Genomic DNA, 10,684 nt, shown 5'->3' with positions numbered 1-10,684 from the left:
CATGTCACATTGGCAATGCTTATATTGTATGTTTGATTCCTATACAGTATTTGGAAATATAGCTCAGGTTTGAATTTCAGCTCACTTCTACCGTGATATTTCATACACACATCTTGGGCCTTTACTGACCTCTGAGGGAAGCTGCACCTACCCAAGTAGGAGTCTAATATAAGTGCAACACAGTTTGGGTACAGGAATGGGCTGTGGTTCAAACCATTTTCTCAGTTTCCTGTCCTTTCCCTTGGGTTGATCACTCCTCAGTGTCAGACTGATACAGCACTGGACTTTGAAGTGGTTTTAAGATGTAAAGGGCCCATGAGAGGAAGACAGCCTACTTTTATTGGTATGGGGCCTGGATCTCCAAACCATATGTGTGAATGTATGTAGATATATAGTGTGTATGTATGTTTGTGTGTGTATACGTACATACCTCATACACTTAGAATTCACTACCCTTTGTCAACCTGTGTATTATCAACTGAATAGGAAGTTAATCTTTTCCTATAGAAAAAAACAGTCCGATACCTGTTTGGGTCGGCTTTGGTAATTAAAGTATAATAACAAATAATGGCATGAAATAAATGAGTGAAATCTGTAGCTCCAAGATTTTTATGAAAATATATTTTAAGCATATGGTAATGACAAAAGTCTTTTGAATGAACACATTTTCAATTTCCCTTTCTGAATCTGGTAGATTAACAAGTTGCTTCCAAGGGAAAGAAAAATGGGTATAATTATTTGATGTCTTGGTATAGGCTTCTTTTGTGATTACCCTGTGATAATGATAAGTGAATGGCTCTAGCAACTGAATAGCTAAAAATGACATAACAGTTTTATTTGAAAATAAAACTATTTATAAAATGCCAGGAATAATATCTTTTTTTGTAACTATTTAAACTCATGATGAAAAACTTTAGATGTCAGCTTAAAAATGCATGAGGGGTTTCACAGTTTAAAAAAATTATTTTGGAGCTGTAAGAACAAAAAGTTTTGAAGATTACTATTTTAGGCCCTAAGACCCACCTGTAGCCAAATGAAAAGGAGGTTTCTTTATAATTTGGCCTTTTGGGTCAGAAGATGATGTCCTCTTTCTTCTTCTTTCTCTTTCCTTCCTCTTTTCCTTTCCTCTCCTTCCCCTCTTGCTTCTTCCTGTCTTTCTCCTCCTCCCCCTTCTTCTTCCTCCCCCTCCTCCTTCTTCCTCCCCCTCCTCCTCCTCCTTCTTCATCATCAACATCAAGCAATTCTCATTTATTGAGGTCTTACTATGTGCCAGGCACTGAACTAAGCAGTCTGCAGGCTTTATCTCTTTTAATCCTCACAGCACCCATGAGGTAGAAATTATTATCCTTATTTTATATTCAAAAGTACTAACACTCCCAGAGGTTAACTCACTTGCCCAAGATCATATAGATAAGTGATAGAGCCACATTTGAGCACAGGTTGGTCTGACTCCAGAGCCTAAGCTCTTAACTACTTCTACTGTGTTGCACAATAGTGTCATGGGAATAGAGAGCATGTATTGGCTAGCCTTTCCTTCTACATGTGTATTTTCTCTGGGGACTAGCTGAATGGACAGAATTCAAGGGTGAGATCCTGGGTCCCAGGCAGCTCTTACATCCTTTTCACCAAAGATATGACTAGTTATCTAAATGGGGAAAAAAGGGGCACCTGGGTGGCTCAGTAGGTTAAGCATCTGCCTTCAGTTCAGGTCATGATCCCAGGGTCCTGGGATCAAGGCCCGCATTAGGCTCCCTGCTCAGCGGGGAGTCTGCTTCTCCCTCTGCATCCTCTCCCCCAGCTCGTGCTTACTCTCTCTCTCTCTTTCAAATAAAATATTTAAAAAAATAAAGGGGGGGGACGGCGTCCGTAGGCATTCAGAATGGTCCAGCGTTTGACCTACCGTCGTAGGCTGTCCTATAATACAGCCTCTAACAAAACTAGGCTGTCCCGAACCCCTGGTAATGGAATCGTTTACCTTTATACCAAGAAGGTTGGGAAAGCACCAAAATCTGCATGTGGCGTGTGCCCAGGCCGACTTCGAGGAGTTCGTGCTGTGAGACCTAAAGTCCTTATGAGGTTGTCCAAAACGAAAAAACACGTCAGCAGGGCCTATGGTGGTTCCATGTGTGCTAAGTGTGTTCGTGACAGGATCAAGCGTGCTTTTCTTATTGAGGAGCAGAAAATCGTTGTGAAAGTGTTGAAGGCCCAAGCACAGAGTGAGAAAGCTAAATAAAAAAATGAGAAGCTTTTTTGAGTAATAAAAAAAAAATCAGAAGGCTTGAAAAAAAAATAAAGGGGGAAAAATGAATTCCTAGTATAAGGGGAGTATCTAAAGGTGCTCAGATGTCCCTCCTCTCCTGAAAATTCTGCCTTTCTTACTCCTTTCTGATTGTCCTCAATTAAAAACAAACCAACTTTTGGGGCACCTGGGTGGCTCAGTCATTAAGCATCTGCCTTCAGCTCAGGTCATGATCCCAGGGTCCTAGGATCGAGCCCCACACCGGGCTCCCTGCTCCGCGGGATGCCTGCTTCTCCCTCTCCCACTCCCCCTGCTTGTGTTCCCTCTCTTGCTGTGTCTCTCTCTAATAAATAAATAAAATCTTAAAAAAAAATAAAAACAAACCAACTTTAAAGAAGATAGGAATTTGAAACCTGGGTCTTAATTTCATTTTTCAGTTTGTTTTCAACTCTGCTAACTGAAAGTAGGTTTTGACAGGAAACAGGTTAGAAAGAACATTAGGTCACTGGACAGTGGAGGGTAGGTCTGAGAGAAAGGAGAAAGAAGCATGCAGTAAAGGGGAGATAAGAGAGAAAGTAAAAATTCTTCACAATCTTAAATAGGTCAAGTTTACATTTACATTTATAAATTTAAAGAAGTTTAAATACAATATAAGTCATACATATGATGGATATGTTGTTTTTGTCTACCAATAGCCCCTCTGAGAAAATCACCTCTCCAAATCCATGGATCCTAGGAGGGCTGTCAGTGCCTTGTTCCCACCACCCCCCCTCCAACAACAAGAGACCAAGATGGACCAATAAGAGTACTACATCTTCATGGACATAATGATTGGTCCAGGGTAGGCATCAGAGCCAAGCAAGGATAATCAGAATCTTTAATGAGATCTGATATATGGAAGTCATAAGTCTTAAAGATGTAGGCCATCTTTTCTACTGTGAGAATGCCCACTAAGGAATGATACCAATATATCATTGGGTAAACAAAGAATGGGAAAGAGAACTGAATCCAGCCATGCCTTTTTGATAGTTAGCTAGTATCGCTTGCAACAAAATAGACAAAATGGCATATTTTCAGAGAATTTCAAAATGTTGATGACTACACATTTTATACTACAGCTGAATTAAAGCAAGTTAAAAATAAAATAATGCCAAATTCTTACTTTCATTTCAAGCTTTACTTCAAGTGATTTAAAAATATAATGGTCAATGAATATCAAGAGTGACAAAATGCTCAGTTCCTTTGACTTAGTAATCATCCTCCTAGCAATATGTTTCAAGAATAAGGGCTAAGCATACCAACATATTTATAGGAGTATTATTTTTATTAATGAAAAATTGTGAACTCACCTATCACTTGAGAAACAACTAAATAAAATTATGGCATGTTAATACAGCATTATATTTTGAAACTCCAGCACTGATAATACGATTTTGTAAAATATAAAAGTAATCAAATAGAAATAAAAAGAATTTACAAAAACACCTCATAAGTGAAAAAAGTCATTTCTAAAATAGTGTATGTATACTATACTATTATTACAGCCTTATAAAACTATACATATACATGGATTCATTATAAATATGCATACATACATAATGAAAATTGGAACATAAAAGATAATGATAGTTGCTAACAATGAGATTATAAAAATCAAACTAAAATTTCTTATAAAGTTAAAAAATAAGCTTTTAATAAAAAAATCATAGCTGATTTGTTTTTTTCCTATGATATTTCTATAAAATAGCAAACTAAAAATGGTTTCTATTAATAATAAGTCAAAATGAAATCATGTACCCAAATGGAGCCTTCTAAAGGAATTTTGAAAAAACTGGAGAACAAATACATAACTGGTGGGGAGCAGAGATCATGTCTCACGTGAATCTGAGAAAAAGTACCAAACTATGCAGAACACTCTCTTCCTTCTTTAAGTTTATTTATTTTCATTAATTCCTTGGCATCCTCACAAATGTGGGTGGTTTTTAGGGAGTGCCTCAAACTTTTCCCTTCCCGAAGCGTTACTCTGTAAGCTGTACTTTGGGGTGAGAGTGAACCGAAGATTGTTGTGTTAACCAAGGAATGGCTTTCATAGACACAAGATAAAAAGGCTACAAGCATATAATAACTATAGGAGATTCCAGTTACATGTAAAATAACAAATAACAAATTAAAATATTGAGTTTGGCAGGGGAGTTATCAGAAAAATGCCTGTGGTCTGGTCAATCATTAAATGACAGAAGGAAGTGTACAGGAGATAAGAATTAGGTATAATGCTGAAATTCCTGTGGTTGTTCGCTCTGTTTTTCTGGGTAGATAACAAATAAGTTTATAGTTAATCAGGGATGCTGCTTTTAGCTCCCTCAGATTCTCAGCAGATGTATGAAGAGTCACATCCCTGCATCGCTTCTGAACTTTGTCTCTGTGACAATTCTGTAGTCTTTTTGCTAATCTCATGGTATAGATCCTTACTGACCCAGATATCTATCCTGTAGTTCTACCAGACACTCTATTGTCTATTATCACACACATGAAAGAGCATATGGATAGTTACACAAAAATCCTACAGAATCAGAAGCTAGAAGTGGTATTAAATAGGAACAAATAGGAAGTGCCATAAAATTAATGGACTTTTTTTTATCAACGGCTCTATCAATTATTAACTGGGTGACTTTGGGCAAATTACTTAGCTTCTCTAGAGCTCTTCTCCCTTCTCTGTAAAATGCGTTTTATCATTTAGTTGATAATATTTATTGTTGTTATACAATAGGAATTGTGCTGGGCAACAGTGATAAAAAATGGTTACGGCAGAATATCTAGTCTCAGGGAGCTCACAGTCAAGAGAAAGAACACACTTATCAAGAGATAATTGTCACATGGTAAATGTGATAGATTTCACATGGAAGCACAAAAAAAGCATCTAAGAATGGGGCAAGTTTGAAAATGGGGACTCAGTGTTTATCTTGAGGGGATTCAAGGAGATCACTGTACAAAAGCACCTAGCACACTCCACATTTGTAATAGACACTCTACCAAAGGTAAGTTGCCTTATTTTCATTCTTAAGTGATTTTAGTTACAAAGTCTTGCAACAGAACTGAGCATTTTGCACTGGGCAACATCAAAGTTGTGAAACATAAATCCCATCAGGGAGATAAAATCCTGCATTCTTTAAGAATGAGTGTTACATAGACTATACTCAAGAAACTGTCCTATATTCTGTAAGCCTGGAATTTAACAAATTTTCTTAAAGCTAGCTTGTTGTTTCAAAGACTCCACCACCTAGTTGACAAGCCATAGGGAGTCATGAAGAGAAATGCACAAAGAAACTAAGAAGGGTAAAAAATAGGAATTCAGCCAAGATTTTTCTCAAGAACTATGGCCTTTCCCCTGACCACTTTTTTTTTTAAAGATTTTATTTATTTATTTATTTATTTATTTATTTGAGAGATAGAATGAGAGATAGAGAGCACGAGAGGGAAGAGGGTCAGAGGGAGAAGCCGACTCCCTGCCGAGCAGGGAGCCCGATGTGGGACTCAATCCCGGGACTCCAGGATCATGACCTGAGCCGAAGGCAGTCGCTTAACCGACTGAGCCACGCAGGAGCCCTATTTTTTTTAAGATTTATTTTAGAGAGAGAGTGTGCGTGTGAGCCAGGGGAGGGGCAGAGGGAGAGGGAGACAAGCAGACTCCCTGATGAGCCTGAAATCAGGACCTGACCCGAAATCAAGAGTCAGATGCTTAACTGACTGAGCTACCCAAGCACCCCACCCCTGACCACTTTTATAACCATTTAAAAACTGTTATACATGTTTTTGGAACTACTTTTCAAGATAAGAAGTACAAAATCTTTGGAGTGTGAAAAGGCATAGAATGAATGAATGAATGAGTGAATGAAATGGGTTTCTAGTGTATAGTGTTTGAAATACTTGACTTAGCTGCCATACCCTCTTTCTCTTAGTCAAACCAATCAATTATTCTGCTGATCCTAGATCTGGCCTCAGAATCTTAACACAATTAACTAGGAAGTCACTACCAACAGAATGAAATTGCCATACTTACTGGAAGTGAAATGGGAGAGATGGTAGAGTGTGAAGAAAGGGGTTGAGGTCATCCTTAAGAATGGCACAGTGAAAAAGAGGCATTAATAAGAGGGAGGTAGGCATGCATGCCTGGTAGTGTGGGGTCCACCTTCTCAGCTCCCTAGTGGCTGAACTGAAAGAGTCTCAGTTGGGCCTGGGGAAAGGCAGTGGATGGGGTTTTAATGAACACATAATCTGGGGGAAATGGGAGGAAAAGTTGGAAAAGGCCGAGGAAAGGAAAAAATTATGTCAAATTAGTTTGCCTTTTGCAAATTGCCCCCGGCCCACTTTGATATAACAGATCACATATATTCCCTTCCTTTCCTCTTCTGCTTTTGGCTGAGGCATGAACTGGCTGGGGTGCAGAAGGGCCTGGGGCACCCCCTTACTTATTGTGTCTTATAGACATTTATGTGCTTCTTGTTTTTTCCGACTAAGTTGCAAACTCCTCGAAGGCGAGTACATCTTACTATTCTTGCAAGTCCTCTGTAATAGTGACTAGCACAATTATTATTATGTAAATGGTGGACATTAAGTATCTTTGCAGTTGAGCTAAGAATCCACGTGCCTCTCTGCATATAATGGTCTCTGATTCAAACCATACTGTGTCCTAGAAAACATTCCCATCCTTTCAGGGTGCTGTCTCCCATCTGGCACCATAACTAGGGAGTTCATCTCAGTAGCAGCACCCCTTTCAGCCATACTTGCTCTACAAACAAGAGCAACCACAGAGCTTTACAAGCATGTGGGTGCTCCTCTCAGTAATGTGTTTCTCAATACCTTAGTGAAGTGGGTGCCTTCTGGGTCTTCTCATGGAACGTCGGAGGGGGTGGGTGGGTGTGAAGGTAACACAGGATAGAGTTTAACATTCCTATCTCCCTAGGCCCTTGGATTTCTTTATCTACATCATGCCAGGAAAGCTCTCGTATCTCAGCTGTATTAAATGTATGTCATGGTTGAGTCCAAATTTCAGTCAGTCAATCAATAAATTGTGAGAGCCACCTTCAGTTTAATGAACTAGCACATTAACTCTGGAATCTCTAGTAAGTACACTCATATTGAATAATTTGTCCCAATCTAGTATTATATTTCACCCCTCTCAGTCTAACACTCTTAGAATATACTGCCATGCGTGTTCCCAATTTCTGCTGATACAGGTTACCAAAGGCTTGCCATTATTTTGGTGTGTAAGCTATTTCTTCCTGGGTCATGGTGTGTACCTGTCCCCATGAAACATGCTGAGATTTAACTCTAGTTGTAAGTCTAGAGGATACAATAGGCAATAGCGGATGGTTATGGTGGGCCTTGAGGAGAATAAACATCCTCCAGATGACATTACCATAGAGTTTTTAAGCAATGAGGCTAGTCTCCTGAGGGCAGGCTACTTTCACTAACCGAGGACCCTTAGAATGACTTGTAGTTTCACAGTTTCATCTGGGTCTAAGCAGATGTCCCCGTTCCAACTGCAGGATCCCATTCGATACACTAACTTTAAAGTGAAAAATTTGATGTGAATTCAATTATTGCTATAATTTAGCAACTCTTAAAATTTTGTGCTTGATTTTCATCAGTATCATCCCTGTGTCTGCAAGAACTAAAAGATTCTTCTATAGCTTTCATGGAAGCATTCTGGTCTTCTACTGTGACTGGAACTGGGAGTTCAAAGATGAGTTTGTCATTTTCTTTTGATAAGTGCTAAAAGTGCCCTCAGAAGAATCATACCACTGTCCTGATGGTCATCTTAACTGCCATAATGGTCAAGTGCATCAACACTTGAGCAATCCCTTGCTACAGATGGCATGTCATCACAATCAATCACAAGTGATAGTTTAATTGTAATGCCCTTATCTCATTTCCCACTGGGAGGAGCTCCCCCAAAGGGCATGACCAAAGCAATTCCTAAATTCTTTGGATGTTTATCTCCTGGGACCACTACTGATGCCAATTCTGTATATCAGGGTCCAATCAAGAGAGAAATCAAACAATATTTTGAACATGGAAGGTTAAATATAAAGAATTATTCCTTATAACAGGGAATTGGAATGATAAAAAGTTGGTTTAGTAGGAGCGAAGAGAATTCTAAAGAATATAGGAAGACCAGATACAGGGATCGTCTAACTGCTTAGGCCTGAGATTGACCCTTGTTAAAGAAGTCCAGTGACTGTGGCTCATTTGAGTTCAAAGCGGTTTGCTGAAGGTGCAAGGCTGCCTAAGGGGTGTGAGGGGCAGTTGTTTCTAGACGGTGTTGTATTGGTGGTCTCCACTGGGAGGCTGCTTGTGAAGCTGTTCATGAGGGTTACCTGCAAAGTTGTCGGAGAGGGCTCGTGGGGACTGCTACACAGCGCAGGCCTCCGGGCACTGTGGGAACCCAGAGCTGCAGAAGTCAGGTGTGCCGCGAGAGCCTACCTAAAGGAACATACGACACTACACAGATAGATAGTTCTTCTTCCTCCAGTGTCCCTCCGGTGCCCCCTACTGACAAAGCTTAGTTTCCTGACAGCTAGAGAAGGAGAACTATTTACAGGGTTTATCTCTATTATCACAAAGCAGGGAGTGAAGAGTATGTTTGGATTTTTGAGGCAAAAACTTGATAATTGGTTCAATAACCCATTTCCTTTAACCGGAAAAAAACTTACAATGAGGACTGGATTTTATTGGGGGCTCTGAAAGGCACTATAAATGGCCCCTTCGAGGAGCTGATAAAAACCATGGACTCTTCGTCTGGATGAATGCACACGTGTACATAAGTGCATGGTTCTGTAGACGATTCAAGGTATATCTCTGAACCCAGATTAAGAGATTAGGCCATGGGTAAGGCCTAATGACTATTCTCCAGTTCAATTTAGTGATTATTCTTAACTTTGTTTGAATGTAGAATAGTAAATGTAATATCCCCAAATTCAACTATGTTTGCTTTTAGTAACAAAGATACACACTTATAAACATTTGAGAAATAGAGCCAATAGTGTTAAGGATGGTTCTAATTTGGGAATGAGGAAATTGGTGAAAGATCTCCAGGGAGAGAGAGAATGTCAGAGGAAAGGCAAGCAGTTGTGAAACAACAAGACTATGATTGGGATTTGGACTTGGATGGTTGTATATAGAAGGAATGGGGTGTCTATTATGACCTGTTATGCTTTGGTAAGGTACATTACGGTAGCTGGCTTCTAATATGAGACTGATGGTCCTTACTCCTGGTATTCATGCTTGTATGTACTCTCCTCCCACGCTGACTCAGGGCTGGTTTCTGTGACCAACAGAGCACCATGGAGGTGACAAGGTGTGATGTCCAAGATGAAAGGCATTCCTGCTTCTGCCTTTGTCTCTTGGACCTCTCATTCTGGGGGAATCCTGCTGCCATGTTGTGAGGACACTCAAGCAATGCCGTGAAGAGACCTACATGGGTAGGAAGTGAGATTTCACATTAAGAACCAGTCCAGCTTGTCAGCCTTACAAGTGAGCCACTTTGGAAGAAGGACCTCCAGTCAGTCCCAACATTGCCTTCAGATAACTGAATGCCAGCTGAAATCTTGGCTACAATTTCATGAGAGACTCAAACTAAAACCACTAGCTAACCTATTCCCAAAATTCTGACCCATGGTTTTGGGTGTATATTGTTTTGCAGCAATAGAAAATCCATACATTTAGGTCAAAATTCTCTAAAGGGTGAAAAGTATAAGGGATTTGCCCCTTCCTGCTTCTCTGATCACCCAAACAAGTCAGTGAGATGTTATTTGGCTACAATTTTCTCCAAGGACTGTCATAAGTAAGTCACTAGATTGAATTATCAGAGAGAGACTTCAGTCTCAGCCAAATGGTCACTCTAAGTATTGACTAAATATATAGTTTCTGAAAAGCAGAAATCCAACTGCTAAACCAGCTTATGAAGATTTCTACTAATATACAAATTAATAGAAATACAGATGTGTCCTTATGAAGACTGTTCTAGGGAAATCATGTGTCTAAATGCTTATTGCAGTCACCATAATTGATGAGGGGTATACAAACTACTGTGTCCAAAGGTGAGTTAGTATTCTGGGTGATCTGGAAACTATTCTTAAGGATGATTGAAGGATCTGGCACTTTTTAGTCTGGAGAAATCATAGACAGCATTTATTCATTTGAAGGGCTGGCATGTGATATAAAAGTAAACATATTTTAGATTCATCAAGAGGAGAAAAGTTGCTTAATGACAAATAATAGGAAGGCATATTTTAATTCGCTTATAATAACTATGGCTGTTTCACAACAGGTCATGCTGTTGTAAAAACAACAGTGTTCCTTCTCCTTGGAATGGTTCAAGTCAAAGTTGGCTGACTATCCTTCAGAGATACGGTGATTCTGGCAGTAGCTGGAAAACTGATCTAG

General features: G+C 39.5%; 1 pseudogene; it reads left to right on the top strand.

Moving 5' to 3' along the window:
- Positions 1 to 1,859: 1,859 nt before the first annotated feature.
- Positions 1,860 to 2,233, top strand: LOC114201306 (large ribosomal subunit protein eL34 pseudogene; annotated as a pseudogene).
- The last annotated feature ends 8,451 nt before the right edge of the window (positions 2,234 to 10,684 follow it).

The sequence above is a fragment of the Eumetopias jubatus genome, unplaced genomic scaffold, assembly GCF_037043125.1.
Source record: "Eumetopias jubatus isolate StellerSeaLion01/CBP00866 unplaced genomic scaffold, mEumJub1_p1.0 scaffold_14, whole genome shotgun sequence".
NCBI lineage: Eukaryota > Metazoa > Chordata > Mammalia > Carnivora > Otariidae > Eumetopias > Eumetopias jubatus.
Note: the sequence above shows the minus strand (reverse complement) of the source record. Positions and strands in the feature narration are given on the sequence as shown.